The following is a 15,863-nucleotide window of genomic DNA, read 5'->3' as shown; positions in this document are numbered from 1 at the left end:
CGGTTTCGTCGCAAACAGTTGCGCCATTTTTGACCGAAAGGAAGAGATGGCGCGGCTTTTTAAGGAACAGACGCGCCACTTGGCACGGTTTTGAGGGTGATAAGTGCGCCAGAAAGTCCTATCTCGCACGAGTATTTCACTGTCGAAGAGCGCCAACCTCTTTCTCTCTGGAAAATTTGGAATTTTTTGCATATCGGAGTTGCCCAGTGGAGGCACATTGAATTTCTGAATCTATTCGGTGGCAGCAGATCGGAGTAACCCGGTGGTGGCACATTGAAGTTCCTGATCTACTCGGTGGTAGCAGATCAGACTTGCCCGGTGGTGGCACATTGGAGTTCTTGATCTACTTGGTGGCAGCAGATTGGACTTGCCCGGTGGTGGCGTATTGGAGTTCCTGATCTGTTCGGTCGCAGCAGATCGGACTTGCCCGGTGGTGGCATATTGGAGTTCCTGATATTTTCAGTGGCAGCAGATCGGACTTACCCGGTGGTTGCACATTGGAGTTCCAGATCTGTTCAGTGGTAGCAGATCGGACTTAACCGGTGGTGGCACATTGGAGTTCCTGATCTGTTTGGTGTCAGCAGATCAAACTTGCCCGGATGAGTACAAAAATTTATCAGTCCAATATGAATAACAGTGATGAGTACTCTCTTAAGCCAGAAAGGACGTGGTCTATTATCAGGCCAGTAGATTATTTGCTCAGGGAGCAACGGTTGCTGTTAATTTTGATAGGAATGGCCATCGCATCAACTTTCTTTATCCTTCAGCGTTGTTTCCTGGCTTCTAATGTTAATGAAAATGGAAGCTTTGTGCCCAAAAAACCTCATCAGGTTGTTTATGAGACGCCTGTTTCTCGGTGTGCTCAATATCATTCGGGTTCGATGGTGAATTTGGGGGCTAAAGTACTCCTAGGTTTGAGGAGAAAGTCCCTGCGAGTTGCCGTGATGGGTGGAGTTGACAGGCTCATGGCAAGAGGCAACAATGTTATTGTTGTCGACAATTTCTTCACAATAAGGAAGGAGAATGTTTTGCATCTTTTTGGAAATCTGAGGTTTGAATGGATAAGGCATGATGTTGTGGAACCCTTGTTGTTGAAGGTTGATCAGATCTACCATTTGGCTTGCCCCACTTCCCCTGTGCATTACAAACACAATCCTGTGAAGACTATCAAAACTAATGATGTGGGAATCTTGAACATATCCAGACTTGCCAAGCGTGTTGGGGCAAATGTTGAGGTTCGGAGTGCTCGAATTTTTAATCTGCGAATGTGTCGTGATGATGGTTGCGTTGCAAGTAATTTTGTTGCTCAGGCTTTGCACAAGGAGCTTTTGATAGTCTATGGAAATGGGAAACATACATGGAGCTTCCAGTTCGTTTCTAATCTGGTTGAAGGCCTTATGCGACTTATGGAGGGCGAACATGTTGGTCCTTTCAATCTTGGGAATTCTGGGGAATTTACAATGTTAGAACTAGAACATATTGAAGAAGGAAAGGATCACTCTAACAGTGATTGGGACATTCCATTGCTAATGGAAGAAAACATTAAGGAAGATGAAGAGCAGGAGCAGAAACAAGAAGTAACAAGAAATGTAATCAATAATGCAAGCCCAAAAAAGGCTGAAATAGACAGATTTGACATGAGTCCACTACCAAGGAGATCAAGTAGGAATACTCAATTACCTTCTAAATTGAAAGAATATGCATTAATGTCAAAGTTTTTAAACATCGTAGAACCTGCAAATTATGAGGAAGTAAGTAAAACTGATGCATGGAGGGATGCAATGTATGAGGAAATAAAATCAATAAATAGAAACCATAGTTGGGATTTGGTTGAATTGCCTGAAGGTAAAACCCCCATAGGATGCAAATGGTTGTATAAACAAAAACTAAATGCATATGGGAGTATAGAGAAACTTAAACCTAGACTGGTAGCAAAGAGTTACTCACAGAAAGAGGGAATAGATTTTGATGAAACCTTTGCTCCTGTAGCCAAATCAATGCTAATTTTCTTAGCAACAAAACACAAATGGCAGCTACACCAGCTAGATGGTAAGTCTGCATGTTTAAGTGGTGACTTGAAGGAAGAAATTTATTTAGTACAGCCTGAAGGTTTTGTAAAAAAGGGGCAGGAACATCTTGTGTGTAAATTGAAAAAGGTACTTTATGGTTTAAAATAGGCACCCAGATTGTGGTATGAGAAAACTGACTCATTTTTTGTACAACATGGCTTTCATAGGAGCTTGAATGATCCAAATCTGTATACCAAGTTTAATAAACAGAGGCAAATTAGTTTGGTTTCTTTGTATGTAGATGATATGATTGTAACAGGGAATGCTAACAATCTGATCAAAGAAATCAGATGTCACAAGTGTATGAGATGGAAAGACTATGGACAAACCTTTCTTACTCAAGGGAAGTATGCCAGAAGCTTGCTAGAAAGGTTCAGAATGGTTATTCTAGTAGATTTTTCAGATTATGATTGGGCAGGTAACTTGGATGATTGAAGATATATCACAGGTTATGCATTCAGCATTGGATCCAGGGTCATAGCATGGAGCAGCAAAAATCAAAGCATTGTAGCTTTGTTTCATCGAAAGAAACTACTGTCAAAAGATATATGTGTTGAATATTGTAAAACTTATGATAACATGGCTGATATGGTTACTAAAGCCTCTTGGGCGTGTAAAGTTTGAACTATTTAGAGGGATGTTAGGAGTTCAGGATAATCCTTTCTCCATTGAGGGGAGGAGTTGAAAATAATCAATATTATTTTGTATTAATGGAGAAATGGTTACACAAGTTGTAACGTATCTCCTTAATTTAGGATTTGTTCCTAGAGTTTAGGAGTTTGGTTGCAACTTCCTGAGTTCTAGTAAATGTACTTAATGATGTAATTGCTCATTGGATGGAAGTAGAGTGTACAGAGAGAGTTCTCTTTGTTTTAGTACAGTCTCCAGGTGCAGTACTCACCTGTGAGCTGTAACTCCTTTTTAATTAAATCTGAATTTTATCTATTTAGGGATCTCTTTCTTCGACCGTGACCTCTTACTTCATCATTTTTTTTTAAAGTGTTTCTTTCCATTTCTAATTTATGATAACTTAATAGGGAAGGAAACAATTTAAATTATTAATACTTATTTGTTTTATTTTTTATTATTAATGATGCTTTTATAATGGAATGGGGAATATGCTATTAATTAACTAGGTCTTTTATGAATTTTTTAATATTTACGGCTGTCCTCATGTGCATAATTTTGTCGATAAAACAATGCTTATTTGTAAAACACTCAACCGTCTTTGTTCCATATCATCTGTCCAAATCGAATAATATTTAAAGATCTCTTTCATCGATCGTGACCTCGTGCTTCATCATTTTTGTTTTCGAAGGTGTTTCTTTCCATTTCTAATTTAAGATAACTTAATAAAAAAGAAAAAACTGTATATTATTAATACTTATTTATTTTATTTTTATTAATTATTAGTTAGCACATTAGAGGCCACTATGGCGGAATGAAACTTTTTTAAGGCTTTTATAATTGAAGTAGATTTTCCGACTTAGTCTCTATAAAATGATAATGTCCGTTAGATGACCAGCTTGAATTATCATGTCTTTCTTGGTTGTTAGATTGGGAAGATATGAGTTGATGTTGGTGAGCTACTTTCCTCACAAAAAGGTTGAGATGTTTTTTGTTTTCTACATGTGAAATGGTGTCTATGTTTAATAAAAAAAAAAAAAAGTTTCTATGTCATTAAATAATTTATCTATCAATTTTTTCAAAGATATTCCATAATTCAAAATCTTTAAAGTGTATGAAAGAAATTAATTGCTTTGGAACAATTTAAGGACTTATTCGAGTAGAGCATCAATATTCAAATCTCATTTCAATGACCGAGAATTCTCCATAATAAAGAACCTTCAACATATCTTAATGGTATTAATTACTCAAAAATTGTCCCAAACTCTAACTTCTTTTTCCTTTGAGCAGGGAATTTAAGTATTTATTATATAAAATGTAAGATAATCAATATTCGCAAGCAACGAAAGTATATATTGTTTAATAATAGCAATAATTTAATTTTAAGGGTAAGAATTAATGAAATATTAAATTGGTATATAGAATTTTTTTGTTTCTAGGATGATTAGATAATAGATGGTGTATGAGACATTTTTCCTTTCAGACGAGAGAATATTGAACCCAAGGGATTAATATGGATTCCTAGGGTTTAATATTAATCCCTAGTGTTTATAATTTTTTGGGTGTTTAGTATTAAACCCAAGGGACTATAAAACCAAAGAAATCATATTAGACTCAAAGAATTAATATTATAAACCCAGGGTTTATAAACCCTAAGATAAATATTAAAACCATAAAATAAGTATGGTTGACCATGATTATAGACCCAATGGATATTAAATGCTACGATTAATACTATAAACCCTATGAATATTATTATACCCTAGGCATATGAACCCTTAGATTAATATACCCTAGGGATTGATATTATAAGACTAAGGGACCAAATGGTTAATACTGAAACCCAAGGGAATAATATAAAACACAAGAAACTAATATTATACATATAATGTATATAAACCCTTGGTTGACCATGATTTATATTGAACCTAAGGGGTTAATATTATAAAACATATGAATAATATTATACCTTAGGAATACGAACTCTTAGATTAATATGCCCAAGGGATTGAGATTACACACTCTATGAATAATATTATACCCTAACAAAATGAACCCTTAGATTAATATACCTAAGGGATTGATATTATTGACCTAAGGGAATAATAAACCCAAGGGAATATAAACCCAAGGGACTAATATTAAACCAAACAGATTAACCCTTAGATTGATCAACCCAAGGGGTTTATATTATAAACCCAAGGGTGAACCATAGTTCAATATCATATTTACACAAAGATTGTCTCAATATGTAAATCAACCATGGTCAACCATGTTCATTTTAATGTTTATAGTTTTTATCATAAAGCTTATATAACTTGGTTTATAATACTTATATGAGAGTTTATCATAGGATTTTCTCAGCATGAAAATCAATCACGGCCAGCCATGGTTAACCATGGTCCAATGTTACATTGTGAAAAAGATTCTCTCAATATGAAAATATGTCATGCTCAACCGTGGTCAACGATTGTCCAATGTTGCATTATGACAAGGATTGTTTCAATATGAAAATCAACCATGGTCAACCATGTTCCAACGTCACATTGTGAAAAAGATTATCTCAATATGAAAATCAATTGTGGTCAACCATGGTCACATTGTCACAAATATTGTCTCTTCGTCCAACATCACATCATGGTCATCCATGGTCAACCATGGTCCAACGTTGTATTGTGACAAATAGTGTCCCAATAGGAAAATATATCATGGTCAATCAATGTCCAACATCACATTGTGACAAAGGTTACCTTAATATGAAAATCAAACAAGGACAGACATAGACCTACTTCACATGGTGACAATGATTTTGTCAATATGAAAATCAATTGTAGTCAACCATGGCCAACCATTTTTATTGTAGTGTATATAATATTTATTTTATGGTTAATATACCTTGGGTTTAATATTATTCCGTTGGGTCTATAATCCCTTGGGTTTTAGTATTAATCCATTACGATTATTATTCCCTTGTGTTTATAATATTTATGTTTTAGTCTATATATGTTGGGTTTATAATTGGGTTTAATATTATTCCCTTGGGTTTACAATACCTTGGGCTTTTATAATATAAACCCTTATATGAATACTATAAACCTTAAAATAAGGATGGTTGACCATGGTTGACCATGAATATAAACCTAATCCATATTAAATCTTAGGATTATATTACAAACCATATGAAAAATAATATACCCTAGTAATATGAGCTCTTAGATTGATATATCCAATGGATTTATATTATAAACCTAGGGGAATAATATACCCAATGGGTTAATAATAAAATCCCAAGGCATTATAAATCCAAGTGGATAATATTAAACCCAAGGACTAATATTATAAATCCAAGGCATATAAACCCTTGTATGATCATGATTTATATTCAATCTAAGGGATTAGTATTATAAACCCTATGAATAATATTATAACCTAGGAATATGAACCCATAGATTAATATGCCCAAGGGATTGATATTATAAACTCTATGAATAATATTATACCATAGGAATATGAACCCTTATATTAATATACCCCAAGGGAATATAAAACCAAAGGAATAATATTAAACCCAAGGGATTAATTCTAAAACCCTAAGTTATTATAAACCCAAGGGTGAACCGTGGTTCAATGTCATATTATGATAAATATTGTTTTAAAATGTAAATCAACCATGGTCAACCATGTTTATTTTAGTGTTTATAATATTTAGTATAGGTATTTTATACCTTGGTTTATAATATTTATTTGAGGGTTTATCATAGGATTTTCTCACTATAAAAATCAATCTTGGTCAACCATGGTTCACTGTCGTATTGTGACAAAGATTGCCTTGAGATTAAAATAAATCATGGTCCAATGTCACACTGTGATAAGGATTGTCTCAATATGGAAATCAACGATGGTTAACCATGTTCCAATGTCACATTGTGATAAAGATTGTCCCAATATCAAAATCAACCATTATCAACCATGGTTAATCATGGTCAAGCATGGTCACATTGTGACAAAGATTGTCTCTTGGTCCAACATCACATTGTGACAGCCATGGTCATCCATGGTCAACCATGGTCCAACTTCGCATTCTAACATAGATTGGCTCAATAAGAAAACCTACCATGGTCAATCATTGTCAAACGTCATATTGTGACAAAGGATGTCTCAATATGGAAATCAAGCATGGTCAACCATAGTCCAACTCCGAATTATGACAAAGATTATATCAATATGAAAATCAATCATGGTGAACATTGGTCAACCATGTTTATTTTAGCGATCTAAAATCTAGATTGAAAATGATACTGGTTTATTAACTTTTTAAAAGTGTATGCATATAATTAAAAATAAAAATAAAAATAGATTAAATTAAATGTCATAGGAAACTTGTGTTGGAATTATGATACATATGTTGTACTTGATGGCAACCCACTCATCTCAGATAATAAATTATAGTCTAGAGAAAAATTCACGCACTTATATGCAGAGAAAAGTTTATTTCATGTAGAGAAAAGTTCACGCACTTTTATGCAGAGAAAAGTTTATTTCATGTAGAGAAAAGTTCACACACTTCTATGCAGAGAAAAGTTTATTTCATGTAGAGAAAAAGTTCACGCACTTTCATGCAAGGAAAAGCGCGTAAATGTTGGAGAACTTACCTTTGGTCCATGGTAGTTAGTCCTTGGTATTTGAACCTATGAGGAAAAGCGCGTATATGTTGGAGAAATTACCTTTGGTCCATGGTAGTTAGTCCTTGGTATTTGAACCTATGGTTTTGGACCATGGTACGCACTTTCATGCAAGGAAAAGCGCGTATATGTTGGAGAACTTACCTTTGGTCCATGGTAGTTAGTCCTTGGTATTTGAACCTATGGTTTTGGACCATGGTACCTCGTCAAAAGTGTTGATCTCACGCAATTTCATGGTTGGTTCATGGTATTAGTCTGACAGTTTTTGATCCTATGGTTTTGGCCCGTGGTATTGCATCCAAAAGTGTTGATCTCACGTACTTTCATGGTTGGTTCATGGTATTAGTCCAACAGTTTTTTGATCCTATGGTTTTGGCCTGTGGTATTGTGAAAGGCCTAAGACTATAAAAGAGGAAGGAGATCATTTGGCAAAGCATCTTCTGAATTATCGAATATCTGATAAAGTGCTAGATCTGGAATATTGTGATTGGGTTTTGGTGCAGATCTGGATCTGAATGAAGAAGGAACCTGAGCGTAAGGAGAAGGATAAGTTCTATTGATAGGTCAAAATCTTAAGGCTGGAATAGTGGTATCTCTATATGATTTTGATCTGTGATATGTGGCATACGCTTGATCTATAAATCTAATAATCTGGGTCTGAATTATTGATGCATGTTTTATTTTACACATGTTATGATCTGGGTATGTCTGATGTAACAACTGCAAAGTTATAAGGAAATATTTGCAGATCTGTATGTGGGTTGGCTTTGGTAAAATCAGAGATTGATGATGCAAGTGTAGTTGGTGGGTTTTTGATGTTCTTGGATCTAGTTTGGAAATTTATGAAAAGTGGTCCTTGAAAGAAAAGAAGTAGGGGGTTGTTGCTCCCTTCCAGGAGAGACTGGAAAACGAGAGAGAGTTGTAGCTCTCTGCAGGTTGCAGCCTGCGTACTGGTAAAGGACTGCACCAGTACAAAACCATTGTAAAAAGAGTTTATAATTTGAAAGAAGATAGAGACATATTGCAGCAGGTGGTTTTCACCCACATTGGGTTTCCACCTTATATCTTGTGTTCTTTGGTGTGACTATCTGTTTTCTTTGTTCATGCTCATTATTTTATGGTACTGACATGCAAAAATAATTCAAAGAATAAATAAGGAAGATTTATTAAAAGAACTTGATAATACTGATTCACCCCCCCTCTCAGTATTATTTCCAACAATTGGTATCAGAGCAGGTCCTTCAGAGAAGCTTGATCGCTTGAAGGAATATCATTCATCATAAGCAACTACGAGAGGGAAGCATCAATCAGGCCACCAATTTTTGATGGGACAAACTTCAATTATTGGAAGGTAAGAGTTACTGCCTATCTTCAATCTCTTGGTACAGATGTTTGGGATATCATAGATACAGGCTACACTTTTCCTTCAGCTACTCCTACAGATACGGCTGAAAAGAAGAAATATGAAACAAATGCTAAAGCAGTCAATACTCTGCTGGGATGCTTATCTCAAACAGAATTCATGAAGGTTATGCAATATAAATCCGCAAAAGAAATATGGGACAATATTGTCTTGAGCTATGAAGGAGATGAACAGGTAAAGCGTGCTAAACTTCAAACCCTCAGGATTCAGTATGAGAATCTCAGAATGTATAATGATGAAAGTGTGGCTAACTATTTCCTTCGGGTAGATGAGATTGTTAGTTGTATGAAAAACTTGGGTGAAGAAATAAAAGAGGCTATTGTGGTTGAAAAAGTTCTAAGATCATTGTACCCCAAGTTTGAATCTAAAGTGTCTGCAATAGAAGAAAAGGAAAATCTACGAATTCTTACTATGTCTCAGCTACACGGAATTCTAACTGCTTATGAAATGAGAAAGGGAGGTCCATCAGACAGAAGAGAAGTTGCTTTCAAGGCTTCAGGCAAAGGAGACTATTATGAAGCAAGTCACGTGCCAGAAGAAGAAGAAGAAGAATCAAATTTTGTTAGAAATCTTCAAAGGGGAACTGGAAGGTTCAGAGGTAAGTTACCTTTTAAATTCTTTGCTTGTAGAAGAGTAGGTCATTATGCTACAAAATGTCCTCATAAGGATAAAGGAAAGGAACCTGCTAGATGGAACAAGAAACAGATTGCAAATAAGAAAAGCTACTACACTCATGAAGATAGTGATGGTCTATCAAATAGTGATGAAGATGAACGAGGTAATGACTATAAACTCTTAATGGCATTTGAAGATGATGATTACATGGATGCTATAGATGTGGATAGCTTTTGTGAAGAAATTTCTAGACTCAAGACATGTATAGAAGAAAAGAATAGGATCATTGATACTCTACAACTTCAAATTGATGAAAAAGAAAAAAATCTTGAAAAGCTAGAAGGTGAAATTGTTGGTCTTAGAAAAGAGATTGAGAAAACAAAGGCTATTAATCTTAAGTTGGTCAAAGGATCTGAAACTCTGGATGAGATCATCAATGTACAGTGCTCTCCTCTAAACAAGACAGGTCTGGGCTATAATGGAGAAACTTCTCAAGCATCCACCTCAAAGAGTTATCTTGATGCAGCAAGAAGGAATGAGCAAAAGCACAATGGAGATCACCAAGTAAAGCAGGGACCAATTACAAACAAAGACTATCAGGCAAATCAGGGGCAATCTGTCTTAAGTATGAACAAAAGCTATAACCAGCCACAGGTAAAATCCTCTCAATTTTCTTCAAGAATGAATGACAATAGAAATTACAATCGTTTGGCCGAAAGATTTGATAACCGCAGAAATTTCTTCAATGGACAATGCTTTTCTTGCCATAACTTTGGTCACAAAGCAGCTCAATGTGTTGCATATAAAACGATCATGACTAGAGAAGCTCAAAAACAAATAAGTATGACCGAGATTACAAAAAGGACCTATAACAACTTTTTGGTTCTTGAAAATGAAGTTGAATGTTCTATTTGCAATAACTTTGGTCATGAAGATTCTGAATGCAGGAGCAGATTTCAGTAGACAACGGAACAAGCCTCAAGCACCAAAACATGGAGAATAAAGGAACCACAAACAGAAAGATGTGGGATAGCATTTTATGCAGAGGGACAGGAAAATCTATGGTACATTAGTGGATGTTCGAAGCATATGACAGGTGATAAAGAAAAACTTGAATCATATTTTGCTCTAGAAAAAGGAAAGAAAGTTTCTTTTGGAAATGATACTCCTGCAACTATAAAAGGAAAAGGCACTGCTCAGTTAAAAGAAAAGGTCAAAGCTGGAAATGTTTTGTATGTTGATGGATTGAAACATAATCTTCTAAGTGTCAGTCAGATGTGTGATCAAAGAACCGAGGTGATATTCAGATCAAGTGGATGTCTTGTTCATGATCTTGATACAGGTAAAACAGTGATCAAAGGTAAAAGAACTCCAAATAATCTATACATATTTGAAGAAGGACAACAATAATGCTATCTGAGCAAGGATGATGAGCACTGGTTATGGCACCGGAGGTTGGGGCATCTAAGCTTTTCACAAATGAGGAAAGCATGCAAATATCAGGTAGTTCGTGGTCTTCCAGATATCAATGTTCCAGACAACACCATATGCAAATCATGTCAGTTTGGAAAGCAAACCAGAACTACCTTTCCGAAAAAGGAAGGATCAGCTAGCATGCCTCTTGAGCTAATACATACAGATACATGTGGTCCATTCAGGAAAAGGACACCTCGAGGAGAAGAATACTTGATATTATTCATTGACGATTTCTCCAGGTTTGTCTCTTTAGGACTTATGAAGCACAAAGATGAAGCATTCGAAAAATTCAAATCCTTTAAAGCCTTCGTTGAAAATGAATCCGGATACAAAATTAAGTGTCTTAGATCCGACAGAGGTGGGGAGTTTACCTCAAATGAATTTTTCGATTTTTGTGAAGAACATGGGATAAGAAGAGATTTCTCTACAGCTAGAACTCCTCAGCAAAATGGAGTGGTGGAAAGAATGAACAGAACTGTCCAACAAATGGCTCGTGTTATGCTTGATGAATCTGGAACTCTCGCAACTTTCTGGGGTGAAGCAGCACATGCTGCGGTTATTATTCTCAACAAAAAAAATGTCCGAGTGAACAGCACTCAAACCCCTCATAAGCTCTGGTATGGTGAGACTCCTTCGGTAAAGCACTTCAAAATCTTTGGGAGCAAATGCTATATTAAAAATACTGATGAGAAACTTGGCAAACTTGAACCTAGAGCAGATGAAGGCATCCTTCTTGGTTATTCTCCACACAGCAAAGCATACAAGTGCTATAATAAAAGACTTGGAAGAATTGTTGACAGCATTGATGTAGTGGTTGATGAGAAGGGATACATTCCTAGGCAAGTAAATCATGAAGATATCGAAGAAGATGAAGGCCATCCTCAAAGACAGAATGATGAAGAAGAAGAACCTCAAGAAGAACCAGAGGAGCAGATAAGGATAGAAGAGAAGACTCCATCCAGATATGTTCATAAGAATCATCCAGAATCTCAGATTTTGGGACAGAAAGAAGCAGGTGTACAAACAAGAAGAACAATTGCAGAAGCTTCAAGCTATTTGGCATTACTCTCTTCCACTAAACCACAAAATGTGAAAGAGGCATGCAAAGATGAATGTTGGGTCAAAGCAATGGATGAAGAACTTGAGCAGATCGAAAAGAACAACACTTGGGAGCTGGTTCCTAGACCAAAGGATAAGAATGTTATAGGAACAAAATGGGTCTTCAAAAATAAATTGAATGAAAATGGAGAAGTAATTAGAAACAAGGCCAGACTTGTTTGTAAAGGGTATGCGCAGCAAGAAGGAATAGATTTTGAAGAAACTTTTGCTCCTGTTGCAAGACTTAAGGCCATCTGAATGTTCCTTGCTCTCTCAAGCTTTCAAAACTTCAAAGTATTTCAAATGGACGTGAAATCAACCTTTCTGAATGGAGACTTGGAAGAAGAAGTATACATTGAGCAGCCAGATGGTTTCATTCTTGGAAATGATCCAAATCTTGTATGCAGATTGAAAAAGGTTCTCTATGGCCTCAAACAAGCTCCAAGGGCTTGGTACTATCGTTTCGACAAATATCTTCATCAACAAGGTTTTTCAAAAGGATCAGCAGACAGCAATCTTTATATAAAAGTTGAAAATGACAAATTGTTGATACTTGTTGTGTATGTAGATGACATTATCTTTGGCAGCAATGAAGAAGCTATGAGTCAAAGCTTTGCCTCGGTGATGCAGAAAGAATTCGAAATGTCCTTGCTGGGAGAACTGACATATTTTCTTGGTTTGCAAATCCAACAAAATGAAGGAGGGATCTTCTTGTATCAAACCAAGTATCTCAAGCAGATTTTGAAGAAATATGGTATGGAAGAAGCAAAACCAGTATGTACACCCATGGTCACAGGATGTAACCTCAGTGCAAATTATGAATCAGCAGTAGTGCATCAACCAACTTACAGATTTATGATTGGAAGTCTACTTTATTTGACAGGTACCCGACCAGACATCATGCATGCAGTGGGAATAGTTGGAAGATTTCAGGAAAATCCAAAGGAAACTCATCTTCAGGCAGTAAAGAGAATCTTCAAATATCTTCAAGGGACTCAAAACTATGGCTTATGGTATCCTAGAGATACAGATCTCACACTTCATGCTTATACAGATGCAGATTGGGCCGGAAGCGTGGATGACAGGAAAAGCACAAGTGGTGGTTCATTCTTTATGGGTTCCAGATTAGTATCTTGGTTCAGCAAGAAACAAAGTTCGATTGCCTTGTCTACAGCTGAAGCAGAATATGTTGCTGCTGCATCTTGCTACACTCAACTCCTTTGGATGATGCAGACCTTGCAGGATTTTCAAATCACTTGTACACCACCCATCTCCATCTTATGTGATAATACAAGTGCAATCATCATTTCAAAGAACCCAGTCATGCATTCAAAAACCAAGCACATACCAATCAAGTATCACTTTCTCTGGGAACAAGTGCTTGAACAAAAGGTCAAGTTGGAGTATGTTCCTTCTAAGGAACAAGTTACTGATATACTCACCAAACCATTGCCTAGGGAGACCTTTGAATACCTCAGGCAAAAGCTGGGGGTTTTTGATGCATCATCTTGTTGTTGAATCTCTTTTGATTGTTGGTTGTACGCAAGGTTCATCTGAGGTATATGCGTACATGTGCTGGGTTGCGGATTGGTCAAAGATAGAATGGCACAGGTTCAGGGGGAGCATATCATGCATTGTTGGCATTATGGAGGAAGTACAGAAGGAGATCATGGATGCTGGTCTGAATATTGCTGCAATACGTCTCTATCTCTTTCATGGTCATGGATTATGGTTCTTATTTGAAGATCTAGTTTATAGTCAGGGGGAGCATAACCCTTTGCCCTTGATGTCAAAGGGGGAGAGTGATTTGTTGTTGTTGCCATCAAGTCCAAAGGGGGAGATTGTTGGCATTATGATACATATGTTGTACTTGATGGCAACCCACTCATCTCAGATAATAAACTATAGTGTAGAGAAAAGTTCACGCACTTATATGCAGAGAAAAGTTTATTTCATGTAGAGAAAAGTTCACGCACTTTTATGCAGAGAAAAGTTTATTTCATGTAGAGAAAAGTTCACGCACTTTTATGCAGAGAAAAGTTTATTTCATGTAGAGAAAAAGTTCACGCACTTTCATGCAAGGAAAAGCGCGTATATGTTGGAGAACTTACCTTTGGTCCATGGTAGTTAGTCCTTGGTATTTGAACCTATGAGGAAAAGCGCGTATATGTTGGAGAACTTACCTTTGGTCCATGGTAGTTAGTCCTTGGTATTTGAACCTATGGTTTTGGACCATGGTATGCACTTTCATGCAAGGAAAAGCGCGTATATGTTGGAGAACTTACCTTTGGTCCATGGTAGTTAGTCCTTGGTATTTGAACCTATGGTTTTGGACCATGGTACCTCGTCAAAAGTGTTGATCTCATGCAATTTCATGGTTGGTTCATGGTATTAGTCCGACAGTTTTTGATCCTATGGTTTTGGCCCGTGGTATTGCATCCAAAAGTGTTGATCTCACGTACTTTCATGGTTGGTTCATGGTATTAGTCCAACAGTTTTTTGATCCTATGGTTTTGGCCCATGGTATTGTGAAAGGCCTAATACTATAAAAGAGGAAGGAGATCATTTGGCAAAGCATCTTCTGAATTATCGAATATCTGATAAAGTGCTAGATTTGGAGTATTGTGATTGGGTTTTGGTGCAGATCTGGATCTAAATGAAGAAGGAACTTGAGCGTAAGGAGAAGGATAAGTTCTATTGATGGGTCAAAATCTTAAGGCTGGAATAGTGGTATCTCTATATGATTTTGATCTGTGATATGTGGCATACGCTTGATCTATAAATCTAATAATCTGGGTCTGAATTATTGATGCATGTTTTATTTTACACATGTTATGATCTAGGTATGTTTGATGTAACAACTGCAAAGTTATAAGGAAATATTTGCAGATCTGTATGTGGGTTGGCTTTGGTAAAATCATAGATTGATGATGCAAGTGTAGTTGATGGGTTTTTGATGTTCTTGGATCCAGTTTGGAAATTTATGAAAAGTGGTCCTTGAAAGAAAAGAAGTAGGGGGTTGTAGCTCCCTTCCAGGAGAGACTGGAAAACGAGAGAGAGTTGTAGCTCTCTGCAGGTTGCAGCCTGCGTATTGGTAAAGGACTGCACCAGTACAAAACCATTGTAAAAGGAGTTTCTAATTTGAAAGAAGATAGAGACATATTGCAGCAGGTGGTTTTCACCGACATTGGGTTTCCACCTTACATCTTGTGTTCTTTGGTGTGACTATCTGTTTTCTTTGTTCATGCTCATTATTTTATGGTACTGACATGCAAAAATAATTCAAAGAATAAATAAGGAAGATTTATTAAAAGAACTTGATAATACTGATTCACCCCCCCTCTCAGTATTATTTCCAACAACTTGAAATGAAAATTACAGGAAAATAAACAGCAATAATAAACCACACAAAAGAGAAGGACACCAATGCATTGATAACATAGTTTGTCTATCTTCAAGCGTATCTCTTTGGGCCCGGTCATCAATGGGAAGGCATTTTCATTAAAAATTTCAAAAATCGTAAGAGGTAAATAAAAAAATTATTCAACCAGTTGACCTTTGACTTTTTTCCCTGTTTGGACATAAACTTTGACTTTGCATAACTTCTTCATGTGAAGTCAGATTTTTTTACGTTCAAGTTGTGTTAGATTTAGAATAATGAAATATACACAATGAAGTGGGTTTCAAAAGCATATGGAAATTTTTATTTTTGAGCATTTTTTGGAACTTTGGGCATTTTTAAATCCTCCGGATCACTCCTTTATGATTCCAGATAATTCAGATCATTCCTACCCACTAAGACCTTTGATACCACCAAAATGTTGTCTAAAATGTTTGAAGGTGACGACAATGTCTCGCCACTTACTCGGTATC

General features: G+C 36.2%; 1 pseudogene; it reads left to right on the top strand.

The window, feature by feature from the left end:
- The first annotated feature begins 626 nt into the window (after positions 1 to 626).
- Positions 627 to 15,863, top strand: part of LOC149183081 (UDP-glucuronic acid decarboxylase 2 pseudogene) — a 59,802-nt pseudogene continuing 44,565 nt past the window's right edge.

This window comes from Pinus tabuliformis, chromosome 3_2, assembly GCF_031772625.1.
Source record: "Pinus tabuliformis cultivar Carrire ecotype Pingquan chromosome 3_2, CPIR1, whole genome shotgun sequence".
NCBI classification, from domain to species: Eukaryota; Viridiplantae; Streptophyta; class Pinopsida; order Pinales; family Pinaceae; genus Pinus; species Pinus tabuliformis.
The sequence above is the reverse complement of the archived record's forward strand: the minus strand, read 5'-3'. Positions and strand labels throughout refer to the sequence as shown.